The sequence below is a fragment of the Saccopteryx leptura genome, chromosome 3 (assembly GCF_036850995.1).
Source record: "Saccopteryx leptura isolate mSacLep1 chromosome 3, mSacLep1_pri_phased_curated, whole genome shotgun sequence".
Classification (NCBI taxonomy): Eukaryota; Metazoa; Chordata; class Mammalia; order Chiroptera; family Emballonuridae; genus Saccopteryx; species Saccopteryx leptura.
Genome location: NC_089505.1, coordinates 331389816 through 331417437, shown reverse-complemented (window position 1 = coordinate 331417437; position 27622 = coordinate 331389816). Strand labels below are relative to the sequence as shown.

Genomic DNA, 27622 nt, shown 5'->3' with positions numbered 1-27622 from the left:
CCATCAATAGATGACTGGATAAAGAAGATGTGGCACATATACACTATGGAATACTACTCAGCCATAAGAAATGATGACATCGGAACATTTACAGCAAAATGGTGGGATCTTGATAACATGATACGAAGCGAAATAAGTAAATCAGAAAAAAACAGGAACTGTATTATTCCATACGTAGGTGGGACATAATAGTGAAACTAAGAGACATTTATAAGAGTGTGGTGGTTACGGGGGGGAGGGGGGAATGGGAGAGGGATAGGGGGTGGGGAGGGGCACAAAGAAAACAAGATAGAAGGTGACAGAGGACAATCTGACTTTGGGTGGTGGGTATGCAACATAATTGAACGACAAGATAACCTGGACTTGTTATCTTTGAATATATGTATCCTGATTTATTGATGTCACCCCATTAAAAAAATAAAATTATATAAAAAAAAAAAAAGTAATTAGATTGCTCCAGGAACAGAAATTTCTTGTATGAAAAGAGAAAGTTTACTAAAAATAATTTTACTTGCAAAAAAAAAAAAAAAAAAAGAAACTTCCCAGGAGCCCTTTGGGAAAGAGCGACCATCTGTCAGCCAATGAAATTTCACCACGTCATATTAGCTCGACCACCTTAGAGACCTTTTAAATTTCCCCCACGCAGATCACCCCATGTGACTTCTCTGGTCTCTATCCTTGGGACCAGAGAATATTGTCTGGGAAGCACTGTACTAAATAAAGCTTTTATTATTCCACACTTTGTGACTATGCCCTTCCTTCTTCCTCGGCAGGGAAAAATACCTTACATTTGGTGCCAAAACCCAGGAAGGGTTGAAGTCCACAAGGGACTGCTCTCCTCCCTTTCCCTTCCGAAGAAGAACAGGGATCTCTGACCTTCCACCCACTTAGGCATATGGTACAGTAAGTACCCTGCCTCCAGCCTCCCCTCAGTTCTTTCCGCCGAGACTCCCTGTCCAAAACCATAGCTCTGTCAGGGACCTCTTTTCCGTTCTGAGTGCGTGTGTGTCCATGGCAATGTCCTGGTCACTCCCACTTTACCTAACCATCTGGTGGCCAGAGATTGAGTTTCAGGATGACAATTCTCATCTCTGACCACTCCAAGGACTGAGGGAAGCCATAGAGGTGCAGGCTCCTGGAGTACCTTCCCTCTCTAAAGAAGAAGAAACTGTTCTTCATCTCTGTGGCCAGGCCACAGAACCCACTGGATAGTTGGACCAGGTGGCCTCCTAAAGGGATTTTTGATTTTAACATCCTCACCAATTTAACTATTGCCAAAAGAACTGGGAACTTGTTGGAGATCCCTTACATTCAGGGCTTCTAGTATTTGCATTCCCATCCCAATCTCTGCATCGCCTGCTACATGGAGCAGGCTCTTTTTGGCCAGAGAAACCTCAACTAAACCCTCCGCTCCTAAACTTTCCTCCTTGCTGACACCCAACTCTCTCCCCCCCACACCTGACCCTCGGGGGTGCCCCTCTCTTGAGACCCCTCTCGGGCCTTCCATGGACCTCTTCTGCTCGGGTCTCTTCCCTCCAGGAGCTCCCTCCCCTCCCTCCGCAGGATCCTGTTTCTCATTCACCTGCAAATACCACTCCCTCTTTCTCCTCCCATGCTGGCCAGAGGCCCCCTCTTCTCCACTGTGTTCTTAAGTCCCTCCTCTATCAGGCCATTCTCAGCCTGCTATTGGCCCTTATACTGCTTTGCAGGACTCCTTAACCCCATGGTCCAACCCCAATCTTCTTGCAGGAAAGCCTAACCCTGTCCTGCCTCTGGCTCCAGTGTTTCCAGCTGGATCTGGGTGCCAGGCTCCCAAGAAGCCCCCCCTCCTCTTATTCTCAACCCCAAACCCCTATCCAAGACCTGATGAACATGGCATTTAAGGTTTTTAATGGTCAAGAGGAAAAGGCCGAGGCTGTTCTCCAGGCCCGCATGCAGCAGAAGATAACTCTCCAAACTCAGGCTGTTGTGGCAGCCCTGAGGCCAGCAGAGCAACAGGGGCAAAACACAAGAGGTGCCCAACCCAAGTCCAGGCCGCAAAGAGGAATCCCACCAGGAGCTTGCTTTAAATGTGGCAAGCAGGGTCACTGGTCCCAGCAGGGCCCTGCCCGCAGCTGCACACTGAGCCCTGCCCTGACTGCAAGCAGCTCAGTCACTGGCAGAACAACTGTGCCTTTTGGACAACAGGCTCTTCCTTGGTGCCTCTACGTGGAGGACAGGCCACCTAAATGGGAGGCCTAGCCAGCCAGGAGGGCCCATCGCTCGAATTCCTAGACCTAATGGACGACTGATGTGGCCTAGACTCAGAGACCCATATCACCCTCACCAAACCCAGGGTAATGTTACAAATAGTGGGTAAGTCCATCTCATTTCTTGTGGACACGGGGGTTACCTTCTCTATTTTGCCATCACACTCTGGACCTTTAGTTGCCTCAGAGGTCTCGGTTATAGGAGTGGATGGGACCTCTTCCTTTTCCTTTTGTACACCACTCCTGACATGCAGTTTGGCCTCAAGTTTGCCCCCATGCAGGACCGCTGCCAGTTGGAACCACTGGACTCTACCCATCTCCAGCTCACAAAAGGCGGGACCCTGCAAATCCTCCTATTGCTCCTCTTTTTTTTTAATCCTTGCAGGACCGCATCTGAGAAGGTTCTTGAGTCACGGTCAAACATATATTCCTCCGACTCCCCTCAAAGCCACCACCTTCCGATCTCCCCTTCCAATGATGCACCTAACCAGCAGGAAGTAGCCAGACAAATAATGGTGCCCCTATTTAACATAAAAGGTCAGAATGTAAGGTGGTGGGCAATGGGGGAAGATCACATGAGAAACCAGACCCGGGAAGTTGGCTAGAACAGCTCACACCCATACGTGTCAAAAGAAACTTCCCAGGAGTCCTTTGGAAAACAGCAACCGTCTGTCAGCCAATGAAATTTTGCCACGTCCATATTAGCTCAACCACCCTAGAAACCCTTTAAATTTCCCCCACGCGGATCACCCCATGCGGATCACCCCATGCGACATCTCTGGTCTTTGTACAGGAGACCAGAGAATATCATCAGGAAAGCACTGTACTAAATAAAGCTTTTATTATTCTATACTTTGTGGCTACGCCCTTTCTTCTTCCTCAGCAAGGAAAAATACCTTACATCAATCACATGAAAAACACTGAAAAATAAAAAAAAGCCAAGGAGCCTAAATAACATGTTATTAAATAGTGAATGGGTTAACAATGAGATCAAAGAAAAAAATCAAAAGATACTTTGAAATACATGAAAATAAAGCCTGACCAGTGATGGCACAATGGATTGAGCATCAGGCCCCATTTGAATCCCAAGGTTCAAACCTGGCTAGAGTACAGGCTTGATGGCTTGGAGTGCAGGGTCACCAGCTTGAGCACAAGATCACTGACATGATTCCAAGGTCACTGGCTAGAAGCCCAAGATCACTGGCCTGAAGCCCATGGTTGTTGGCTTGAGCAACAGGTCACTGGCTCAGCTTGAGCATCCCTATCAAGGCATGTATGAGAAGCAATCAATGAAAAAGAAAAAACTAAATTGAAGAAACTACAAGTTGATGCTTCTAATTTCTCTCCTCCTCCCTCCTATCCCATCTCTCTTAAAGAAGAAAGAAAGAAAGAAGAAAAGGAATGAAAACAAGAAGACAACAAGCCAAAATATATAGCACAGTGCAAGCAATGCTAAGAGAAAAATTCATAGCATTAGAGGCCTGTCTCAAGAAAAAAGGAAATTCTCAAACAATCTAATGTTACACTTAGAAGAACTTGAAAAAGAACAACAAACAAAGCCCAAATTTAGTAAAAGGAAGGAAATAATAAAGATCAGAGCTGAAATAAATAAAATAGAGTTCAAAAATCAATATAAAAGATTAATGACTCCAAGAGCGTGTTCTTTGAAAAGATAAATAAGATTAATAAACCTTTCAAGAGAAAAAGAGAAAGGACCCAAATAAATAAAATCAGAAATAAAGTAGAAGTAACAACTCACACACACACACACACACACACACACACACACACAAGTTTGTAAGAAAATACTACAAATAACTATATGCCCACAAATTGAATAATCTGGATGAAGTGTATAAATTCTTAGAAACATACAATCTTCCAAAACTAAATAAGAATTAGAGAATCTGGACAGACAGATTACCACTAGTAATATTAAAACAGTAATCAAAAAACTTCTCACGAACAAAAGTCCTGGACCAAATGGCTTCATGGGTGAATTTTATCAAACATTCAAAGAAGAAGAACTAACACCTATAAAACTATTAAACTATGACAAATCTATCAACTAATAATATAGAATAATTTTACATAATTTTATAAAACATTCAGAAACACATGCTTCAGGAAATGTGATCTTCATTTTTTATTTGAGAGCTGAGAATAATTTCATTGCAAAATGTCTGATGTATGTGTGCTATTGCGTTCATAAATTTATCCTACAGATTTGATCAATTAATAAGACACTGGCTAAACATTGAAGATATATTCACAAACAGACTATACCTGTCCTACACCTTATGAAATCTAATTGTAAGACCAAAATGAAGTAAAGAGTGCAAACAAGTACATATTTGCCATTCTGAAAATTGCTATGAGAGAAAATTATGGGACCTATGAAAATGTAACCTAGATGATGGGGAAAGGAGACATTTAAGACATCTTTCCTACAGCATTAATTTTTAGTAAAAAATCTGCAGATTAGTAGAGGAATTAACCCGGATGGGGTCTGAGAGGTAATATTTTACAAAGACAACATAGGCTTGCCATAGCAGAACACTGCAGTCCTTACAGGGAGAATAGGAGGGATACCAAAGATAAAGCTGGAAAAGTATGTGAGGCAAGAACCTGAGGCTCTTTGTATATTGTGTTGAAGTTGTTAATCTTCAAAGGCTCAAAGAAATATAGTAAACTTGTGAGGGAGAGATCTCTAACATAAGCAGGGTCTAGAACAGGTATCAAAAGCATTACAAATGTTCCTTTAGCAGTCTCTTATGCTGCTAATTAGGCTGATGGTTTCCTTTTGCTACTTCAATGTCCTCTCCCACAACACATTCTAATGGTTTTAGAAAAAATTGGCTTTCGGGGCTCCCAGAAATTCCACTTAACAGTTATAGCCTGCCTTGAGAACTCAATTAGAGGTCTATTGACCACAGAATATGTCACTCTGCTATTAATCAAAGAGTTTACAGTTTGTTCCCGCACCCTCCACTGTCAGTTTTACTTGAGGCTCCTGGAAGGTGACCTTAATGGGTTGTTGTAATGATTGAACCTCTGGGCTCTGTCATTTATTGTCAGAGCTATTCCCTTTCCTCAGCATAATTTTTGAGTTTTCTGACTCTGGCTTCCTTTTCCCTTGCTTGGAGCACTTATTTCTCCAGGGCACTTTTCCCTCACAGTATGCATACCGATTGGTGGTGAAAGGGCTAGATGAGGGCCAGGCACCTCTTGCTTACTGATGGAACTGCCCTAAGGCCTGTTCCAAGGAAACGGTGGTTATTCGGGCCTTCTTTTCTCTTTTATTATAAACTTTAAAGGAAATGTCTACTAATTAGGAAGGATTCATGCCTATTTCTTCATCTAACTTCTAAAGTTTCTTTCTGACATCCAGTGCACTCTGGTTAATAAATGTCATATTTATCATTCTAATATTTTCAGCGGTTGTGGATCTAAATTAGTATACTTTCTATAGTCCTGGTAGATTCTTTTGAGAAATTCAGAGGGGGTCCTCAGAGGGTTTTTGTTGTACCGTCTTCTGAACAGAGAAGTGTTCAGACTTCTCTGTTTAAAGATTCCTTTCTCCAGGCCTTCAAGGATACATCTTTCATTATGTTCTAAGAAAGGAAGTTCATCCTCATTAGGGTTTCAGTTGGGTTCGGTTAAAGTTATCAGCTGAGTCAGGTTAGGAACTCCATTTGGCCTTTCTTAGTATAGTGTTTGAGCCTCTTCTTTGTTCTTATCCAATATTAACCTTTACTCATCCCCTGTAAGTAAAGTGTTCAGTAAAGCTTGTTTATCTGCCCAGTTGGGCTGGTGGATGACAAAAATTGATGTAATTAAGCTAATAATTTTAGTAGGGTCATCCTCTTGTAAAAAAAAAAAAATATTTGAGCTTCTCCAGTTTAACATATCTGATTAGAAAATGGAGTATGCGCCCAATAGTACCAATGGGTAAACCCTCTAGACCTACTCCCACGGGAAGTCTTTGCAAAGGGTATTGCCCTGCCCCAGTAGGGGCTTTCCTTCACCACATTTAGTTCCCTAACAGGTCTGGGATGGAGAAACTAGCTCAGGCTCTCATCCTTCCAGCTCCCACACCTGAGTAAGAAGGAAGATTCCTGGGAATGGAGGAGCCATGGGAACCCTGGTCCTATTTGCAGTATCTATAAACTCCTGTCCTCCAGGCCCTTCTCTTATGGACTTCCACTATCTGCCACAGGTATATTCCCTTTTCTCTGCACCATTAATCTATTTTCTTTTTATTCTGCATCCTTATTATGTAAAGCTATACAAACTTATAAGGCATTTCATTCCATTTCTCTGATTTTTGACAAAAGAACCCCAAATCAACTATATTATATTAATTCAGAGACTCATTAAGTGGCCAGTACTCTCCTAAGTACAGGCTATATATAAGTCAAGCAATGTTACAATTATAAACCATGTCCTTTTTAGTTATGGATTCATAAGCATAGGTTGAACGATCAGCAAAAATTTTCTACAAAGGACTATTTTTTGGAATGAAGGCTCTACTCCTTATTCTGCCAGACAGAATTCTTTAAAATAAAACAAAACAAAAACCCCAAAAAACAAGCCTGACCTTTGGTGGCATAAAGTGTCAACGTGGAACGCTGAGGTCACTGGTTTGAAACCCTGCACTGGGTCAAGGAACATATGGGAGTTGAAGTTTATGCTTCCAGCTCCTCCTCCTCCTCTCTCTCTCTCTCTCTCTCTCACTCTTTCTCTCTCTCTCTCTCTCTCTCTCCTTCTCTCCTTTTCTCCCTGTCTCCCCCTCTGTAAAATTAATAAATAAATAATAAATATTTTTTTTAAACCCAAAAAACAAAACACAGGAACCAGAAGGCTCCTTAACCTGATCTTAGCCCTAAATACCAGATACCAGAAGGTACCTTAAACCAGAAACCAGAAGACCAGGAAGCATAGTGATTTAGTTAGAGGTGAAGGTGATGAAGGGTTTTGGGAACCGGAAGAGGACTCCAAAATTAATCCCCTCAGCAGATGCTGAGTCTCCAAACCCACACCCAGCCCCCCCCACTCCAGGCAGCCAGGTAGACTACCTGCTAAATACCCAGACTTATTAGAGAGACTCAAAGCTATCCTTTCATGGTTGCCAGAACTGAAACTGAAAAATTTTAGAGTTCATGTTGCCTTCACCAATTCAGAAACAGAGATTGAATTTTTATGGGCACTTTATTCAGATGGCTAGCAATCTGGGAAGATGGGGGTTACATTTCCAAATCATTTCAACTTCCTATCCCCAGCAAACCTTTTTATAAAAGGAAGAAAAGGGTAGGTAAGGGTTTGAGATTTTCAAGGGAGAATTAATCAAATCATAGTCAGCACTCATTCTGTCTTTGGAGTACAAAGGCTTTGCTTTCAGTCCCCTGGAGAACAAAGGTGGGCTGCTCACAGACCTCCTGGGGCACAAAAGTGTATTACTCCTGGAGTACAAAGGTGGACCACTCACAAATCTCATTAAGTCGTATAAGCCTGTTTAGTTATTCCAGTTCCTGAAACAGACCAAAACAGACCATTTAACCATTATGCCCATAGATTATAACCAAAGCTAAAATTTAAAGCCAGTAGAAAAAGACAAGTACCATATGATTTTACTCATATGTATAATCTAGTGACAAAATCAAGTGACAAGCAAAATAGAGACAGATTCATAGAGACGAGGCTGACAGCTTTGTTTGGGGTGTGGGGGTTGGGGGTCTAGTTTAGGATGGAGGGAAGGGATTGATAGGGAGAACTCAAGAGTTTAAATTTTAGCTTTGGCTTCACAAGAGGTAATACCTCTTTTTCCTTTATTTTTTTTAACAAGGAGTAGTATTCCATTGAAAAGATGTAATATATTACATCTTTTTTATCTACTCACCTACTGAAGAGCACTTGGGCTGCTTTTATATCTTGGTTATTATAAATAATGCTGCAATGAACATAGAAGTGAATATATTCTTTCAAATTAGTGCTTTGGGTTTCTTGAGACAAATTCTCAGAAGTGGAATCACTGGATCGTAAGGAAGTTCCATTTTTAATTTTTAAGGTAACTTCATACAGTTTTCCACAGTAGCTGCACCAATTTGTATTTCCACCAACACTGCATGAGTGTTACCTTTTCTCCACATCCTTGCCAACACTTGTTGCTTGTTGATTTATTGAAGATAGCCATTCTGACACATGTATAGTGGTATCTCGTCATTTTAATTTGCAGTTCTCAGATGGTTAGGGATGTTGAGCATCTTTTTATATATTTATTGGCCATTTGTATGTTTTTTTAGAGAACTGTCTATTCAAATCCTTTGGACATACATACCAAAGGATTTGAATAGACATATATATTTGTATGTATATAATGTATATATTTGTGTGTGTGTGTGTGTGTGTGTGTGTATTTGTTTCCCGTTCTGGTAGATTATTATTGGTGTATAATAATGCAACTGATTCCTGGATATTTATTTTCCATCCTGCACTTTCATGAATTTATTTTTCAATTATACTAGTTTTTATGGAATCTTTAAGGTTCACTATATATAGTATCATGTCATCTGCAAATAATGACAATTTCATTTCTTTTTTCTAATTTGCCTTACATTTCTCTTTTTTATCTAATTGCTGTGCCTAGGACTTTCATTACTGTGTTAAATAAGAGTGATGAAATCAGACAAACATGTCTTGTTCCTGATATTAAAGAAAAAGATTTTAGATTTTGTCCATTGAGTATGATGTTGCCTATGGTTTGTCATATATGGCCTTTATTACACTGAGGTATGTTCCTCCTTCTATTCTCATTTTATTGAGAGTTGTGATCATAAATGAATACTGGCTTTTATCAAATGCCTTTTTTTGTATCTATTGCCATGATTATATGTTTTTTATTCTCCATTTTGTGTATGTGGTATATCATGTTTACTAATTTGTGAGTATGATACCAACCTTGGATCCCCAGAATAGCTCTCACTTGATCATGGTGTATAATTTGTTTACTGTATTGCTGAATCTAGTATGCTAATATCTTTGTTGAGAATTTTAGCATGTATGTTCATGAGGGATATTGACATATAATTTTCTGGGTTTTGGTTTTTTTTTTTTAGTGTTTATTAGATTTTGAAGTAGGATAATGCTAGCCTAAAATAAATGAGCTTGGGAATTTTCTCTCCTCTTGAAATTTTTGGAATAGCTTGGGAAGGATATGTGTTAATTCTTCTTTGAATGTTTGGTAAAATTCAACTGTGAAGCCATCAGTCGAGAACTTTTGTTTGGTGGGAGCTTTTTATTACTGTTTTAATTTCTTTAGTTGAAATCTGTCTATTCAGATTATCTAATTATTTCTGACTCAGTTTTAGAAGATTGTATGTTTGTAGGAATTTATTCATTTCTTCCAAATTGTTTAATTTGTTGCCATATAGCTATTTATAATAGTTTCTCAAAATCGTTTGTATTTATTTGGTGTCTTCTCCTGTTTTATTACGAATTTTATATATTTAGGTCCTCTCTTTCTTTCACTTAATAAGTCCATTTAAAGTTTTGTCAGTCTTGGCCCTGGCCGGTTGGCTCAGTGGTAGAGCGTCGGCCTGGCGTGCAGAAGTCCCAGGTTTGATTCCCGGCCAGGGCACACAGGAGAAGCGCCCATCTGCTTCTCCACCCCTCCCCCTCTCCTTCCTCTCTGTCTCTCTCTTCCCCTCCTGCAGCGAGGCTCCATTGGAACAGAGATGGCCTGGGCGCTGGGGATGGCTCCTTGGCCTCTGCCCCAGGCACTGAAGTGGCTTTGGTCGCGACAGAGCGACGCCCGGGAGGGGCAGAGCATCGCCCCCTGGTGGGTGTGCCGGGTGGATCCCAGTCGGGCGCATGCGGGAGACTGTCTGACTGTCTCTCCCGGTTTCCAGCTTCAGAAAAATACAAAAAAAATAATAATAATAAAATTAAAAAAATAAAGTTTTGTCAGTCTTTATTTATAATTTCAAACAATGAGCTCTTGGTTTCATTGTTATATTGTTGTTTTTTTAGACTTATTTTATTTATGTCTTCTCTGATCTTTATTATTTCTTTCTTTTTACTCACTTTGGACTTTGTGTGTTGTTATTTTTCAAGCTGCGTTAAGTGTACAGTTGTAGTGTTTATCTGAGATTTGAAAGAAGCCTTCAATGCTATGAAATTTCCTTTTAGGATTGCTTTTGTTGTGTCCCATCCATTTTGGATTGTTGTGTTATTTTCATTTGTTTCAAGATATCTTTTATATTCTCCTTTAATCTTATTGTTAACCCATTCATTGTTTAGTAACATGTTATTTAGCCTCCTTGTCGTTTTTGTGTTTTTCAGTTTTTCTCTTGTGATTGACCTTTAGTTGCATACCATTATGGTTAGAGAGGATGATCAATATGATTTCAATCTTCTTAACTTTATTGAGATTTGTTTTTGTGTCCTAATATGTAGTCTGTGTTAGAAAATATTCCATGAATGCTTAAAAAAATGTATATTCTGCTGCTTTAGGTTGAAATGCTCTGAAGAGATCAATTAAATCCATCTGGGCTAGATTGTCATTTAAAGCTGCTGTTTCTTTTGTTAATTTTCTGTCTGGAAGATTTATCCATTGATGTCAGTGGGGTGTTAAAATTCCCTCTTATGATTGTATTACTGTCATTCTCTCCCCTATGTCCATAAAGATTTGCTTCACATATTGAAATGTTCCTGTGTTGAGTTATATTGTCTTGTTGAATCTCCCATTATCATTATGTAGTATCTTTCTTTGTCTCTTATTATAGCTTTTGTTTAAAGTCTATTTCATCTGATATAAGTATTGATATCCCAGTGGTTTTTAAAAAATTTTTATTTACATGAAATATCTTTTTCTATCACTGTATTTTTAGTCTGTATCTTTTGTTCTGAGGTAGGTTTCTTGTGTGTGTGTATATGTGTGTGTGTGTGAATTTGCTTTCTTATTCATTCAGCTATCCTATGTTTTTTGAGTAGCACGTTTAAACCTTGTATATTTACAGTGATTATTGATTGGAACATATTTATGGCCATTTTATTCTTTTAACTATGTTTCTCTTCCTCTTGTTCTTCTTCTTCTTCTTTTTCTAAAATCAAACCCTTTAACATTTTTTGTAATACTGTTTTGGTAGTAACAAATTCCTTTAGCTTTTTCTTGTTGGGAAGTTTTTTATTTCTTTTTCAATTTTAAAAAATAGCCTTTCTGGGTAAAGTAATCTTTACTGTAGCCTTTGCTTTTTATCACTTTGAATATGTCATGCCAATCCCTTCTGGCCTGAAATGTTTCTGTTCAGAAATCAGCTGACAGTATCTCAGGAGGTGATTTGTATATAACTGTCTTTCTCCTGAAGTTTTTAAGATTCTTTGTCTTTAAACTTTACCATTTTAGTTATAACACCTCTTGATGTGGGTCTCTTTGGGTCCATCTCTATTGGCACTCTGCCTTTCCTGGATTTATGTGTCTTTTTTTCTTTAGGAAGTTAGGAGAGTTTTCAGTTATTATTTCTTTAAATAAGTTATCAAACCCTTGCACTCTCTTTTATCTCCTGGTATCCCTATGATGTGGGTGTTGTTATGCCTCATGTTGTCCCAAAGGTCACTAAAACTATCTTTATTTTTTTTCTTTTTACTGCTCTGATTTGGTGTTGTTTTCTACCTTGTTTTTTACATCACTGATTTTATCCTCTGCTTCATCCAAACTACTTTTTATTCCTGCCAGTATTTTTTTTTCTTTATCTTTGTGTGTGGGGGGGGGGGCAGAAAAGGGAGAGAGATGAGAAGCATCAGCATCAACTCATAGTTGCATCACTTTAGTTGTTCAGTGATTGCTTCTCATATGTGCCTTGACCAGGGAAGGTCAACCCTAACTCATGACCCCTTGTCTAAGCCAGCAACATGGGATGAAGCCAGCAACTGTGGACATCAAGCCAACAAGTTTTGGGCACCCTTCTACCAGAGCCCAAGTGATTGGCTATGAATGAAATTTTGTGTCTCAGACCTTTAAAACAGTGCCTGTATCTCTAGCAGACTCTCTTCTCTCCTTGGTGGACAGAAACCCTCATGGTTTTTACTCTAGATGTTATGTGGGCACCTTTTCTTGGCTCTGGTGCTCTGGGTTGGAAAGCCTGGCTTGGTGTTCAGACCCCCATACTTCTCAGGGGTAACTCCTTACAGCTGAGATATCCTTCTAGGACCTCAGCAACCACCCATTAGAGTGGGAATAGCCCTATTCACATATCTGTTCTTCCTACTGGTCTTGATGTGGCTTCTTCTGTAAGTTTTTGGTTATAAGATTTCTCTTTAACTAGCCCTCCATTGGTTATTCAGGATGATTGAGGTTTTTTTGTTTTATTATTATTATTATTATTATTATTATTATTAAATTTAATGCAGTGACATTGATAAATCAGGGTACATATGTTCAGAGAAAACATCTCCAGATTATTTTGACATTTGATTATGCTGCATACCCCTCACCCAAAGTCAAATTGTCTTCCGTCACCTTCTATCTGGTTTTCTTTGTGCCCCTCCCCTCCCCCCACCCCCTCTCTATCATTCCTTGCCCCATCCCCCCAACACTCCCCCCCCATTACCATCACATTCTTGTCCATGTCTCTGAGTCTCATTTTTATGTCCCATCTACGTATGGATTCATATAGTTCTTAGTTTTTTCTGATTTACTTATTTCACTCCGTATAATGTTATCAAGGTCCATCCATGTTATTGTAAATGATCCGATGTCATCATTTCGTATGGCTGAGTAGTATTCCATAGTATATATGTACCAAAGCTTTTTAATCCACTTGTCCTCTGATGGACACTTGGGTTGTTTCCATCTCTTCGCTATTGTGAATAACGCTGCCACAAACATGGGAGTACATTTATCCTTTTGGAGCAGTTCTATGGTGTGTTTTATAATTTAGTTGCAATTCTAATTTTGTTCTGGGAGACGGTCAGTACAGTTTCCACCTACTCTGCCACCATCTTGGATCTCCCCTATGTTCATTTTTTGATGAATGAATGTATGCCAATGTAAAAGGTAGGGCTCACAGGAGGAAAAGGACCTACTAGAATCACCTAAACTTGTGATAAGCAGTTAGACAGATGTTAAAAGAGCAAGGAAGATGGACCAGATATAGAAGTTCATTGGGCAAAAAGCACTAGGTGCCCATAAATGAGTAAAACAAGGACCTCACACCTAGGGTGAACTATTTTCCCCTTACCTATCACTAGTCATTTTGGTTTAGACCCACTAACATTTCATATCTTTGGCCATGCAGTTTGGATCCTCTCCTGACCCTTTCTTCCCTGCCACATCACTAGTCATATGTTAGACTCCCTTACAGAAAGAACAAAGAGCTGAAGAGTGGCCTTGTGCAACTTCTTTGTGGGCTCTTGCATGACAACTCTCTCTCTCTCTCTCTCTCTTTCTCTCTTGTGAAAGAGACAGAAAAAGGGGCAGATAAGAATAGACAGACAGGAAGGGAGAGAGAGGAGAAGCATCAATTCTTTTCTGCGGCACCTTAGTTGTTCATTGATTGGTTTCTCATATGTGCCTTGACCAGGAAGCAACAGCAGAGAAAATGGCCCTTTGCTCAAGCCAGCAACCTTGGGCTCAAGCCAGTGACCATGGGGTCATGTCTATGATTCCACACTCAAGCCAGTGACCTTGAAGTTTCAAACTTGGGTCCTCTGCATCCCAGTCTGATGCTTTATCCACTGTGCCACTGCCTGGTCAGGTGCATGACAACTCTCTTAAGCATTAAATCCTACACATAACATCTAGAATTAAGTTGTATTTCAGCTCCAGGTCCAGGAAAGCAGCAAAACCAGACAAGCAATGCCACGACTGACATAAGGACCAGTTGCATTGACAAATGACCCCCTACACTGGTGTTGACCATTTAGTGGAGACTATGACCTTGAAAGAACACACCTGGGAAGCTCTTGAATATTATATTTAGATCTTTCCCTGGAATCTCCTCTAAAATCCTCACCCTTAAAATCCATTAGGATGGAGGACTCTCCCTTTCAGGAGCATACTGTACCTTTCTCCTCTCCTTTTATTTTCCCCCATCCTGGGCATATTCTCTCTCCTAAGCTCCAAGGGCCTTTATTTAGCTTCTCCAGCTTGTTTTCTGATCGTATTTCTTCTACTGTTTACTTCTTCTACCTCTGTGACTTTCTAAATAAACTTTCTCTTATAGTAAGAGTCTTGGCTCTGGATTCCTTTTTAGCCAGAACTCAAGTACCAAGGTTGATGAACCAAGATCCAGTCTGAATCATGCCTTTATCACCACCAATAGACTGACCCAGCTCTACTGCCTGCAACTGCCTTTGAAAGCAAGAGTGGTAAGAGCATTAGGGATCAGAAAACTACACTAATAAGTAATACTGGTCAGAGAGGGAGAAGAGGACCAAAGAGGAGGATGTTGAAGAAGAAAAGAGAGGACATGGCATCAAGAAGAAAGGTTGAATAGTTTCTAGTGACACAGAGAGAAAGTAAAATAAAAAATGAAAAGGGTACCTTGAAGTCAGCAAATAGTATGTGTGGTCAGGGTAAATTTAATGCAGCAATGAGGACAGAAAAAGAAATATGAAAATGTGTAGCCTCCATCAAAGAAGAAAATGACTATCAAATGAGTAGAAGATGTCAATCTGACAGAATAGAATGAGAAATAGTCAAAAAGCACTATCCTAAATAGAGAAAAAAGCTTTACCAGAAGGTAGAGGGCAATGATGAAGAAGCACAGGTCTACAAACATTACCAATACCATGATGTATTTCTGGATTAAGAATTTTCCTTCTTTTAAAAAATTAATGATAGAAAATATATAGCTAATACATAATACCTGGGAAGCACATTAAAAATTTTTCTAATTTATGTTGGAGAGGCTGTGGAGAAAAAGGAACCCTCATACACTGTTGGTGGGAATGTAAAGTAGTACAACCATTATGGAGGAAAGTATGGTGGTTCCTCAAAAAACTGCAAATAGAACTACCTTATGACCCAGCAATCCCTCTACTGGGTATATACCCCAAAACCTCAGAATCATTGATACGTAAAGACACATGTAGCCCCATGTTCATTGCAGCACTGGCCAAGTCACAGTGGCCAAGACATGGAAACAACCAAAAAGCCCTTCAATAGAAGACTGGATAAAGAAGATGTGGCACATATACACTATGGAATACTACTCAGCCATAAGAAATGATGACATCAGATCATTTACAGCAAAATGGTGGGATCTTGATAACATTATACGGAGTGAAATAAGTAAATCAGAAATAAACAAGAACTACATGATTCCATACATTGGTGGAACATAAAAACGAGACTAAGAGACATGCACAAGAGAGTGGTGGTTACCAGGGGTGGGGGGAGGGAGGATGCAGGAAGGAGGGAGGGAGAGAGTTAGAGGGAGGGGGAGGGGCACAGAGAAAACTAGATAGAGGGTGACGGAGGACAATCTGACTCTGAGTGAGGGTTATGCAACATAATTTAATGACAAGATAACCTAGACATGTTTTCTTTGAATATATGTACCCTGAATTATTAATGTCATCCCATTAACATTAATAAAAATTTATTAAAAAAAAAATTTTCTATTTTAGCCTGACCAGGCAGTGGCGCAGTGGATAGAGCGTCGGACTGGGATGCAGAGGACCCAAGTTCAAGACTCTGAGGTTGCCAGCTTGAGCGTGGGCTCATCTGGATTGAGCAAAGCTCACCAGCTTGGACCCAAGATCGCTGGCTCAAGCAAGGGGTTACTCGGTCTGCTGTAGCCCCATGGTCAAGGCACAGATGAGAAAGCAATCAATGAACAACTAAGGTGTCACAATGAAAAACTGATGATTTATGCTTCTCATCTCTCTCTGTTACTGTCTGTCTGTCCCTATCCAACCCTCTCTCTGACTTTCTCTCTGTCTCTGAAAAAAAAAATTCTTATTTTAAAAAACAAATAGGCCCTGTCTGGTTGGCTCAGCAGTAAAGCATCAGCCCAGTGTGTGGAAGTCCAGGGCACACATCTGCTTTTGCACCCCTCCCCCTCCCCTTCTTCCTCTCTCTCTCTCTCTCTCTCTCTCTCTCTCTCCCCCCCCTCCTGCAGCCATGGCTTGACTGGTTTGAGCAAGGTGGCCCTCAGTGCTGATGATGGCTTCATGGTCTTGCCTTAGTTGCTAAAATAGCTTGGTTTCTGACCAATGGAACAACATCCCAGAAGGGAAAAGCATTGCTCCATAGAGGGCTTGCTGGGTGGATCCTGGTCAGGGCACATGCAGGAGTCCGTCTCTCTGCCTCCCTGCATCACACTTAATAATAAAAAATAATAAAAAGAAAACAAATAGTGGAACACATACAATCAATATGTAATACCTGGGAAGCACACTACACACACTAATATTTCTGAAGAGAAATGTATAAATATTAACAGCAAGAAAGACAAATAATTTTACATCAGTTCACATCTGTTTTTGTTACAAAATGTGATACAAAAAGTCTTTGGTTCTCAATACATTTTTTATTTCAGAATTACAGGTAGGGAATTGTGGGTTTGTAGCAGAGAAATGCTAAAAGCAGATCTACAACATGTTTCTACCAAGCAGATGGTGAAAAGGACATTCACTAAGAACATAAGGATAGAAAACCAAGTACCCAAGAAGAACAAAACAAAACATGTTGGGAAAGGGGACAGCAGATTGAGGGAGATAGAAGTCCTAGGTAGTATAAGGAGAAAAGAACTTTCAGCAAAAGCTTAGCATTGGAAGCAAGGGCTCAGATGCCAAGGATATAGGGCATAATAGAATTTAGTGTCTAGGCTTGAATAAGTTTAATCCCAAGAAGTATCAGAGGATAACAAACTTAAAACACTACAGTCTCTCTTAACTTTCCACATGGAAAACTGAGAAGCTCTTCTAGAGTATTTTGAAAAGAAGTCTCACCGAAGTGGCTAAGGGGTAGGGAAGGTTTTCCAAATGCACCTTCACTGTGGAATCACAGCTTCTGGGCATGGCCAGAAAGCTTTAGTCTTTGTGTTTACAATGCAGGACTTCTCCTCACATGCTCAAGGAACACAAAGACCATGGACCTTACTTTCATTTCAGGGTCTTTGGACCCTGAAGTTTCAGTACTTGAAGAGATCTGCAATCCCTTTCCTGAAGACCCATAGAAAAAGGATTACCAGGTTTTTTGCCTTCCTCCCTAATGAAGGTCATTCCTAAGAACCAGCAGTTAATATCTTTTTTTTAACATTAAAGATAAAAGACATGTCTTAAAGTAAACATATAATTTTACATGCCTATGGAATGTCTTTTTTAGTACCACACATTCTAGTTTTAACTGTAAGTGGAGATTACACTTGACTTGGTCTAATAATACTCAATACACTCCCATCAGATTGGAAAGACTCTTTAGCCTCAGCCAAAGTTTCTCCTTAAAGAATTCTGTGCAATGAACTCCAGTGAACGTAAGTTCTTGGATGTGGAAGACATGGTTGGCAGGGAGGCAGGAGACCATGCACCCAGAGGACTCATACAAGTGTTTGAAGGCAGCCTCAAACCCCAAGTACTGTCATTCCTGCACAATGAAATTCAACAGAGTGGCCAGAGATTACCAAAACATCACATTAAACCACTCAACTTCATTTCAAAAAAGTCAGAGATGGAATAAGGGGAACACCAGGCCCAGTGCAGCCCTGTCACAATGCTGCTGACCAGGGTCACCTGGGAAGGCAGTGGGTTTATGAACACCTGAGAATAGGCGTCTGAGCTGGTGTCTGAGCAGTTCCATCAAGGATTTCAGCCAAGTTAATGAGAACCAGAGCTCCAGATTAAAATGCTTATTTTGAAAATACCTATTTTTCAAAGGTTCTGCATTTTAAATTAAACCATATGAGTAATTGTATCCTAGGTTCATAGCCCATTCTGGAAAATAAATTTTTTTTTCCCTAACTTGGGAGGAAACATCATGATTTTGAGAAAGGAAAGCAGTTTAAAGGGAGGGAGATAAAAAGGAAAGCCCAAGGGTGCCCAAGTTTAAGCTTTCAGATGACCTCACCCACCAGGTAGACAAAGGTCCCTGAGACAAGTTTCCAGATCACTATTTCTCTCTCCCCCAGAAATCCAAATTCACCTTACAGGCTTATCCAACATCCACCTTGCTTTTTTTATAGAAGTGAGAACTTGTCATAATCCAATAAATTTGACACTTTTTAAATTTAGGGAGTAAAAAGAATTGTGTAAAGTTCAGGCATCATTTGATTACTTTTAAATGGGATACATTTGTTTTGCTGAAGTGGGGGTGGTATTTGCTTCTTTTTTCCTTTATTTAATTTTTTGTTTGCTTTGCTTTTTATTGTTTTTGCTTTGTTTCATTTTGTTTTGATGTGTCCTAGAATTCATCTGACCTTTCTGTTTGTTTGTTTGTTGGTTTTTCTAGGAGGTGTACATTGCTCTAAGCAACTATTTCCAGAAAAAAACTGGATAAGGTTTAACTGATGAAAAACACTCAGATCACAAATTTGCACAGATCTAATTTTATTATTTCTTCTTCTTTTTACTTGGTAGTGATGTACTTAAAACTATGTAGTGTTAAATAAATATTTTCTTATCTTTGGAATCAGTTAAAGAGGCATCAATAAAACTGTTGCTAATTTTGCAAGAGGTATTCATCCTTCCATCCCAACCACCAAAATATTAAGTAAGGTGATGACAGGCAGCAGTACAAAGAGTACATGGGGAAACATGAGAAGAGAGGTCTAATGGAATCAAGCAGAGTTGAGAGTTCAAATCCTTCTTCTGCCACTGGATACTATGTGTAATCATCTTCCATCCTTGTGAATAGAAGTTAATATGTACAGAGCTTTCCTATGTACTAGGCACTCTCCTCATGTAAAATTTCATTTAATTTTCACACACAAACCCCATTTTCATGATAAGGAAACTGAGACACCAAAATATTAATTCAACTTGACCAATGTCCCAGAACCCAGGACTCAAAATAAGGACTGTCAAACACCAAAGCCCCTTTTCTTAAGACTCAGACATCCAAAGTGAAAATTATGACAAACTAGGTCCCCGGAACTTAGCATTAATTCATTGATTTGTATCCAGCTGTGACATGATGAAAAAGCAGAGAGCATCTACTTCTAAATTGAGACTCTTGTTTTTTGCTAATATGACCTTGGAGTTAGCCTTTTTTTCAAAGTTTTAGCTTCTTCAGTTGAAAAATAAAACCAATAATTACACTTATTTCTTAGTCTTGGTTTCAAGGTTATATGAGAAAATAAATGGGGAAGCACTTGTCACACAGAATCTCAGCAAATGTTGATTGGTTAAGTAAGTTACTCAAAAGGAAATAGTGCAGTGTCTAAGTGCTTGGCTTCTGGCTCATTCTATGAGATTTAAATCTTAGCTCTACCACTTAGCACACCTTGGGAAAATTAGTTCTTGGGAAAATGGAGAAAATGATGAGGTTGTTGTGATGACACATGTAGATCTTAGAGTTAGTATTATATGAATGTTGGTTATTAGAATTATTATTAATATGAGTGAAAGTAGTTGATTTCTTGAGCATGCTAAGTAGTTCCACTACCACATGCTTAGAGGAAGGGAGTAAACATAGGATTGCTACAGAAAAACAAAAATTTTAATTCACAGTTTGTACCAAATGGCCCAAGCTAAAAACTTAACATTTACTAGAGGAGATAGAAATACGTACTTATGACTGAATGGGTGACAATAATGAGTTACTTATGAAACAGAACAAAGATATTAATTTGATTTTTCTATGCCATTTATTGAGCACATATTGTGTTCTAAGCACCGTGCTGAAACTGATAATGCAAAGTTGAATGAGAAAAGATTTCTGATCTTGGAAAGCTATTGTCTATGGGAGAAACAAGCATGAAAACAACTCTAATACAGATATTAATAGCTACACAGCAATTAAGAGTAAAGTACTAAGGAAACATAACATCCAATGGTTTTATATAGCTTAGTGAGATGATCATGCATGCTGATTATCACCTTCTCACTTAAGACACAAGACAAGACTATCCAAGATCATTACCAGTGAGTGATGCACCAACATCTATGTAACTTACTTCCCAAATATCAAAAATCCAAACAAATTATATGCCAACTTGAGATGAGTTCCTTGCTAATTTTAAAGCACACACTAAATTAATAAATGTTCCCAAAATACCCATATAAGGCATTGATTACACAGTTCAGGAGTTTCAAGCTGTGATGATAAAGGTATAAAATTTGTGGGGGCAAGAAAAGAGGGAGGAGAGAACCCTAATGTAGGAAGTAGAGATGATTTTGTGCCGAACAGGAAGAAAGAAATGGTCACAGCAGCCAGAAGATAGAAATTCCGGCAAGATTATGGTGGTAGTGTTGGTGATGGTAATCAAATCTTCAAGAAACTAAATAACAGTCTAAATGCAAATATCGTAAGCCATTACCCCAAGAAGTAAACAGATATGTACCAAACCACATATTTCATTTAGGTGTTTTCAGAAGATAAGCAAAGGATAGCACTGAAGTCTAAAAAATTATGTCCAACATTTATTACAACATGGAAGAACCTTGAGAACATTACACTAAGTGAAATCATTAAGTCAGAAAAAGCTAAGAACTATATGATTTCACACATAGGTGGGATATAAAACTGAGACTCATGGAAATAGATAAGTAAAGTAGTGACTGGGAGTGGGGTCAGGGAGGAAAGAAAAGAGGGACAAATGACAGAAAATGATTTGACTTTGGGTGATGGCCACACAATGCAATCAACAGTTCATATGCTATAGAAATGTTTACCTGAAACATGTACTCTTATTGATTAATGTCACCCCACTAAATTTAATTTATTTCTTTTCCACTTGAGTCAGCATAATCTTTATTTTAAAATAGCATTTTAAAAATGTGAACTGCTTCACAAATTTGCACATCATCTTTGCTCAGGGGCCATGCTAATCTTCTCTGTATCATTTCAATTTTACTATATGTGCTGCCAAAGTGAGCACTAAATTTAATTTCTAAAAAATAAAGAAAGAAAGAAAATTATGCCCAAGGGAGGTAATAGGTAAGGTTGACCTGGGTTTATCCAAGGTTAGGAATGGCAGCACCCAGCAGAGGCAGCAACAGATGCTCCTTCCAAGTTTATGAGAAACCAGCCAGAAAAATCCAGAGCCCAAGGATTTCCATCTTCAGGTAGTAAAACAGCCATTGAGAGATTCAGCTAGACTCCCTTAAAATCCACCATTCTGAAATCTTACACAGGAAAGTTATTTGTAAACGTGAATGCCAAACAAATGTTCCTCATTAGCTATGCATGGGCCCTAAAAATCCACACTGTCATATGTCAAACTTTGCAAAGTGATAGGCTCAGCCAAGCGCTGCTCTGAGGCCACCCCTCACATATGGCTGAGAAATGACTTTCCCAAAGGCCTCTTGCACTGTGCTGTGCCCTGCCTTGGTCTCAGTGACCTCCCAGAAGGATGGGACGCATTCAAGTGCAGAGTTCTGCAGATTCTTCACTCATCCCTCTGGGTTTACCTGGGAAGGTTCTGCTTCACTAGCCCACACAACCTCTAAGAGAGTAAAAAGGAATGTGTGGAACTCATCAGTGCCAGGGGCAAAAGCAAAGCCAGCATGGCTTGTCATCTAAGGGAATTTAGCGCTGTCATCAGTGCCATGATACAGACATAGAGCAGGCCTCAGGAAGAGCCTGTACCTTTTCTGGAGTCAGGGAAGTGGCCCAAAACCACATGGAGCTGTAGGTTCTCCTGCACAGAGTGGGCCTCCAGTACCCAAGTCCTGGCAAACTCCTTACAAGCAGACACTTGACAGATGAGAGGGGAGAGGAGGAACTGGCAGAAAAAAAGTCTCTGCATGTGAAGCTCTTGGCTCCACATAAAACTGAGAATGACTAGTTTAAGATCCAATCCTAGAGCTTTGTGATGAACTAAAAATAATAATTATAATAGCAATAATAAATTGTTATTATTGGATATATTGGAAAGCATACTTTCTCTGAACTTGGAGTGCTAGAATATTTTTGTAAAATGATTTTGAGTAAGACACTTTGCCTCTCTGAGCTTCCTCATCATTATAGTGGGGATTAAAATACTGATCCTGTAAAGGTTTTGAAAAGATAACGTAGAAAAGAAACCTAGTATGTAGCAAGCTTGATTATTCATAAGCCCAAAACTTTCACCCAGTTCACAGTATATCTTGATTTCTTTTCCTTAAATGTTAGGCTACTTCATCCAGTTACCCCTTCCCCCAGGCTTCAGGCAGACTGGGGCAATTTGCCCATCACGATATCCACTGCATACCCCAGAGCCAACATTTCTGAGCCCCTTTCTGCTGGTGCCTCTATCACTTTAACCAAATGCAACAGGAGCCTTTGGACATTGATAAACATGTGAAGATTAATGTGTTGTTCCCAGCACTACAGTCTGTCTCACAGTTATTAAAAAACTTTGAATTACCTACTTCCTAACATAGGGTCCTTTAGCCCTTTATTTATTTATTTATTTATTTATTTTGTAAACCGGATAATAGCCCTTAATTCAAATCATTCATAATAATTCATTTATTTATTCATTCACTAGTGAGATGCTACTATGCCTGGGCACTATCCTGGAAACAAGAGTTAGTGTAGTAAGTAATCAAAGCTAGAGATAAGTCTTGTTCCTATAGTTCAGTACCTGCATTCTCAACAAAGACAATATTGCCCCCAAGAGGGGATATTGCTTTCTAGGTGGTGAAAAAAACCTTACTAATTTTATGTAATTGTATATATATGTGTGTTTGACTGTGTATGTATATATACACATATGGTTGGTTATATTAGTTTCCTACTGCTGCTGTAACAAATCACCATAAACTTCGTAGCTTAAGATAACACCAGTTTATCATCTCCCAGTTCTGGGAGTCCAAAGTTTGAAATGGATCTCACTGGACTGATAAATCAAGGTATTAGCAAGGCTGGGCTCCTTCTACGGGCTCTCAAAAGAATTTTGTAGCTTCTAGAGGCTGCCCACATTCCTTGGCTCATGGCTGTCTTCCATCTTCAAAGCTGGCAATGTAAGTCAAGTCCTTCTTATATTGCATCTCCCTGACTCTCTTGCCTTCTTGTTTCACTTACAAAAATCCTTGTGATTACATTGGGCCCACTTGATAATTTCCCCACCTAAACTCAACTGATTGACAATCTTAACTCCATTTGCAGCCTTAATTGCCCCTTACCATGTAATAATACTTGGCACAGGTTCTAGGGTTTAGGATATGAATGTCTTGGGGGGGGGGCACCATTCTGCTCACCACAACAGTTTATCTGTACTAGGAACATTTTATGTAGGGAGGATCATTAAAGCATATCTTAAAATTGTACCTTTAGAAGGACTTTAAGAAGGCAATATTGAAACAAGGTTGAGAAACTTTGGACTAGTAGGAAGGCAACACAATGTCTTGATTAAATGTGTATACCTGGGGTCAGCCTGACTGGGCTTAAATTCCAAATCTACATTTACTAGCTGTGTAGTTGTAAGTAAGTTACTTAAGCCCTCAAGGAAGATAGTAATAGAATATACTCCCTCAGTTTTTGTGAGGATTAAATATATTGATGCATTGAAAGGACTTAAAAATTGCCAAAAAATGTAGTAAGGACTCAATAAATGTGTTTATTAGGATCAGGAGAAACAATATAGGCCCAGACTGGTTGGCTCAGTAGACAGAACATAGGTCTGGTGTATGGACATCCTGGGTTTAATCCCCAGTTAGGGCACAAAAGAGAGGTAACCATTTGTTTCTCTCCCTCTCCGTCCTTCTCTCCCTCTTCTCCTCCCATAGCCAATGGCTTAATTAGTTCAAGCATTGGCCCTGGGTACTGAGGATAGCTCAATTTGTCCAAGCATTGGCCTCAGGTGCTGAGGATAGCTTGGTTGATTCAGGCATTGGCCCCAGACAGGAGTTCCCAGGTGGATCCTGGTCTGGGTTCATGTGGGAGTCTGTCTCACTATATACCCTCCTCTTTAAAATAAAATAAAAAAGAAAAGAACAAGAATATTCAATAATCACAGAAATAATTTGTAAGTTCAAATGATGATATATGCTGAAAAGAATAAGAATGTTCTTGCTGCCTGACCTGTGGTAGAATAGTGGATAAAGCATCAACCTGGAATGCTGATGTCACAGGTTTGAATCCCTAGGCTTGCCTGGTACATACAAGCAAGCAATGAACAACTAAAGTGAAGCAACTATGAGTTGATAATTCTCACTTCCTCTTTCCTCTTTCTATAAAATCAATAAATAAAATCTTAAAAAAAATATTCTTGAAGTGTTGTGAGCATATAAATAGGTATCCTGATTTGTGGGTAGGAGGGTAGAAAAAGTTTCCGAGGAAAGTGATGTCTGAACTGTAATTTGAAGGATGGACGGGCATTAATGAGGAAAAGAACAAGGAGTTAGAAGGCATCATGAAGAGGTTTCCAAGCAGAAAAAACAGCATGAAAGTGTGTTTGGGGTATTAGGGACATGACATGGCACAAGCCCCCGGGGACTAACAATCCATTGTGGCTTTCCCCTGGGAGAGCCCATGCATGTTAAGATTTTTTGTCTTTGTACAAAAAGCAATAGGAGGGCACGGATAGATTTGCAGCAGAGATGTAGTGCAAGAGAAACAGTCAAATCTAATTGGAGAGAGGCCACAGGTGATGCAGACACACCAATCAGAAAGTGATGGGAATGGGACAAGAATGGGGAAGGAAATAAAAAGGTAAAAGATACTTAAAAGGTACAATCAACAGGACTTGTGGAGCACTGCAGTGAGGAGTAGGTTGTAGATCACACACCTAAGTTTCCAATGCTTTGTGTGTGTGTGTGTCCACTTGCATTCATCACACAGAGCTATCCCCGAACCCCCAAACTCATGGGTATCCTGTCCAGAAAAAAGGCCTGCCAAAATGTCTGACCAGTTGCCAGTTGTCTGGTGACTTCTATCACACTCACACACCATTCTGTATCCCACATATAAAATAAACTTTAAATTGGATACAGCTTTAACAAAAAGTGATGTTGGCAACAACTCTTCTTTTAAGACCTCTATTTACTGTAGAGTGTTTTAAGCATGACATCTCCATTTCAAAAATTTTTAAATATGTATTTTGTGAGAAATAAACAGAGATTACTTAACTGGAAATTGAACTGGGGTCTCCTGGCCCTTGGCCCACATTTCTACCCAGGGACCAACTGTCTGCTGAAGTATAAATTCATCTACCCAAACTGCTGTATGACCAGTGTGAGCTGTGTTTATATTCTCCTTAAAAATGCATGAACTTCTTAGTGGGAGAGCCCACAGGCCAGAGCATTGAACTGTTAGGTCTTTTGCTTCAAGAAAACCAAATTCAATTGTAGCATAATTATTTAAGGCCCAATTGAAGCTGTACATATTTTCCCAAAAGTTCTCTTCATTTGCCTACTCCATATCCGGGACAGGATCACAGTTTGCCAATCAACAGCTCTAGGGTCCTTAAACCATTTGCCACAGCAATTGCTTAAAAGGAATCCACTAGGAATGACAGAGACAGGCAGAAGCTAAATAATGGGGAGAAATTAATAAGGATGGAAGAGGGAGAAAGAGGAATGTCCCATTTCTCTTATTTTAGAAACACTGAAGTCAAGACATTTGGGTTTTTCTCCTACCTTTATCACTAATTACCTGTTGTAATCTTTATCCATTTAGTTCCATTCAGTTCAACAAAAATTGAACAAATGAATGATTGAATTCTCCAGGAGTGTCTGTGAGCCAGACACTGTGGTAGACGCTGGTGCATAGAAGTGTCTGTGAGCCAGATGCTTAGGTAGACCTAAGCCTTAGGTCCTAGGCATAGTGCCTACCCCAGGGGAGTTTAAAATCCAGAGGACACAAATACCTAAACAGGACACATCAGAGTGTCATGATTGATAAGGCAGCAATATACCCAAAGGGCTAAGGGAGAGACAAACCCTAATCTGGGTGCAAGAGGCAGCTCCCAGCCTCCAGGTGCAGGGCAGGCAGAGCAGGCTGCAGTTTGGGGGCTGATGCAGTGCCAACTCAGCAGACTTGCACAGCTCCGGAACATGATTTTAGCTACAGGTAGTTTCAGCTGGGTAGCCTCTGACCTAGTTCTAGTTCCTCCACCTTTGTGGCAATTCTGTGAGTTTCCCAATGTCCTTCAATAAATTTCTTTTCTGCCTAAGTTAATTGGGATTTGTTTCATTTACTTGCAACCAAAACATCTGACTGACTCATGTAAATAACATAAGTCTAGCCTCCCAAGTGAGTGATAGCTTGGTGGTTGTGGATGTGTGATGGGGGCATGGCAAGCAGTTCAATATTAAGAGAGCATAAAAAGTTATATGAAAAGGAGAGGAAATGTGGCTACAGAGACATATAAGAGTCAAGTCACAGACAGAGCAGCTGGTGCACTAGACTAAGAATCTTGGAATTCATCCTAGAAATGATGGGGGCCTTAGCACAGAAGTTGCATAGCCATATTCATATTTTAGATTGATTTTTCTTACTCCAGAGGGATGGATCAGCGTCAAGTGGGCAGGGGAAGATTAGGAAAGGCCACACAAGAGGTTATAATGATGTGGTCGAAAGGAAAGATGATGAAGGCTGAATCAGGGCAGTGGCTTTGGAGAGAAAAGTGTACTTCAGCAACAAGGCACATGATATTTATTTTCACATTGAGGTGGGAGAAGTCCCTTTACCATTCTGGGCTCAGAATTTTTTTAAACTGAAAATTAGGAGTGAAGTTTAGATATCATCAAGGCATGCAGTATCTAATTACTAAAACTGTAGGCACACTAGCCTGAAGATAAGAGAAGATATCACTGGGGAAGAAATGTAACTTCCTTTTGAGGACAGGTCAAAACAGGTGAGACACATCTAATGAGAAAGATGAGTTTAAGTGGAGTTGAGAAAGTCCCAGCATATGGTTAAGATGGGCTTGTTTCTTGAACCATGTTTCTAAGACTGGAAACTTGAAAAGGGGGGAGGGGTTACTGTATAAAAGGAAGCATTGCTTTATACAACAGGTGTGTTGTGAGGGTATACTAACATTTGAAAATCTGATGTACTGTAAAACACAATCTCTATTATAAACTGATATATTTTCCCTTTACCCAGATGTTTTCCCATTACCTAGATATGAATTCACTAGTGGAATTGAGCTCTTGAATATTTACAGTGAAATTTTCTTTCATGAAACTAAAACATTTCTTTAGTGAAACTATATTCTTCTAAAAAAAACAAATAACTGAAGAGTTAGGAATCAAAACATAAGATAGGATTCCCTTTTTAAGTG

At 39.5% G+C, this 27622-nt stretch overlaps 1 non-coding gene across 1 annotated transcript; it reads right to left on the bottom strand.

Moving 5' to 3' along the window:
• Positions 1–21182: 21182 nt before the first annotated feature.
• LOC136401919 (U6 spliceosomal RNA) lies at positions 21183–21289 on the bottom strand. Its single transcript, XR_010750842.1, has one exon. It is a non-coding gene; the product is annotated as a U6 spliceosomal RNA (small nuclear RNA).
• Between the last annotated feature and the right edge of the window lie 6333 nt (positions 21290–27622).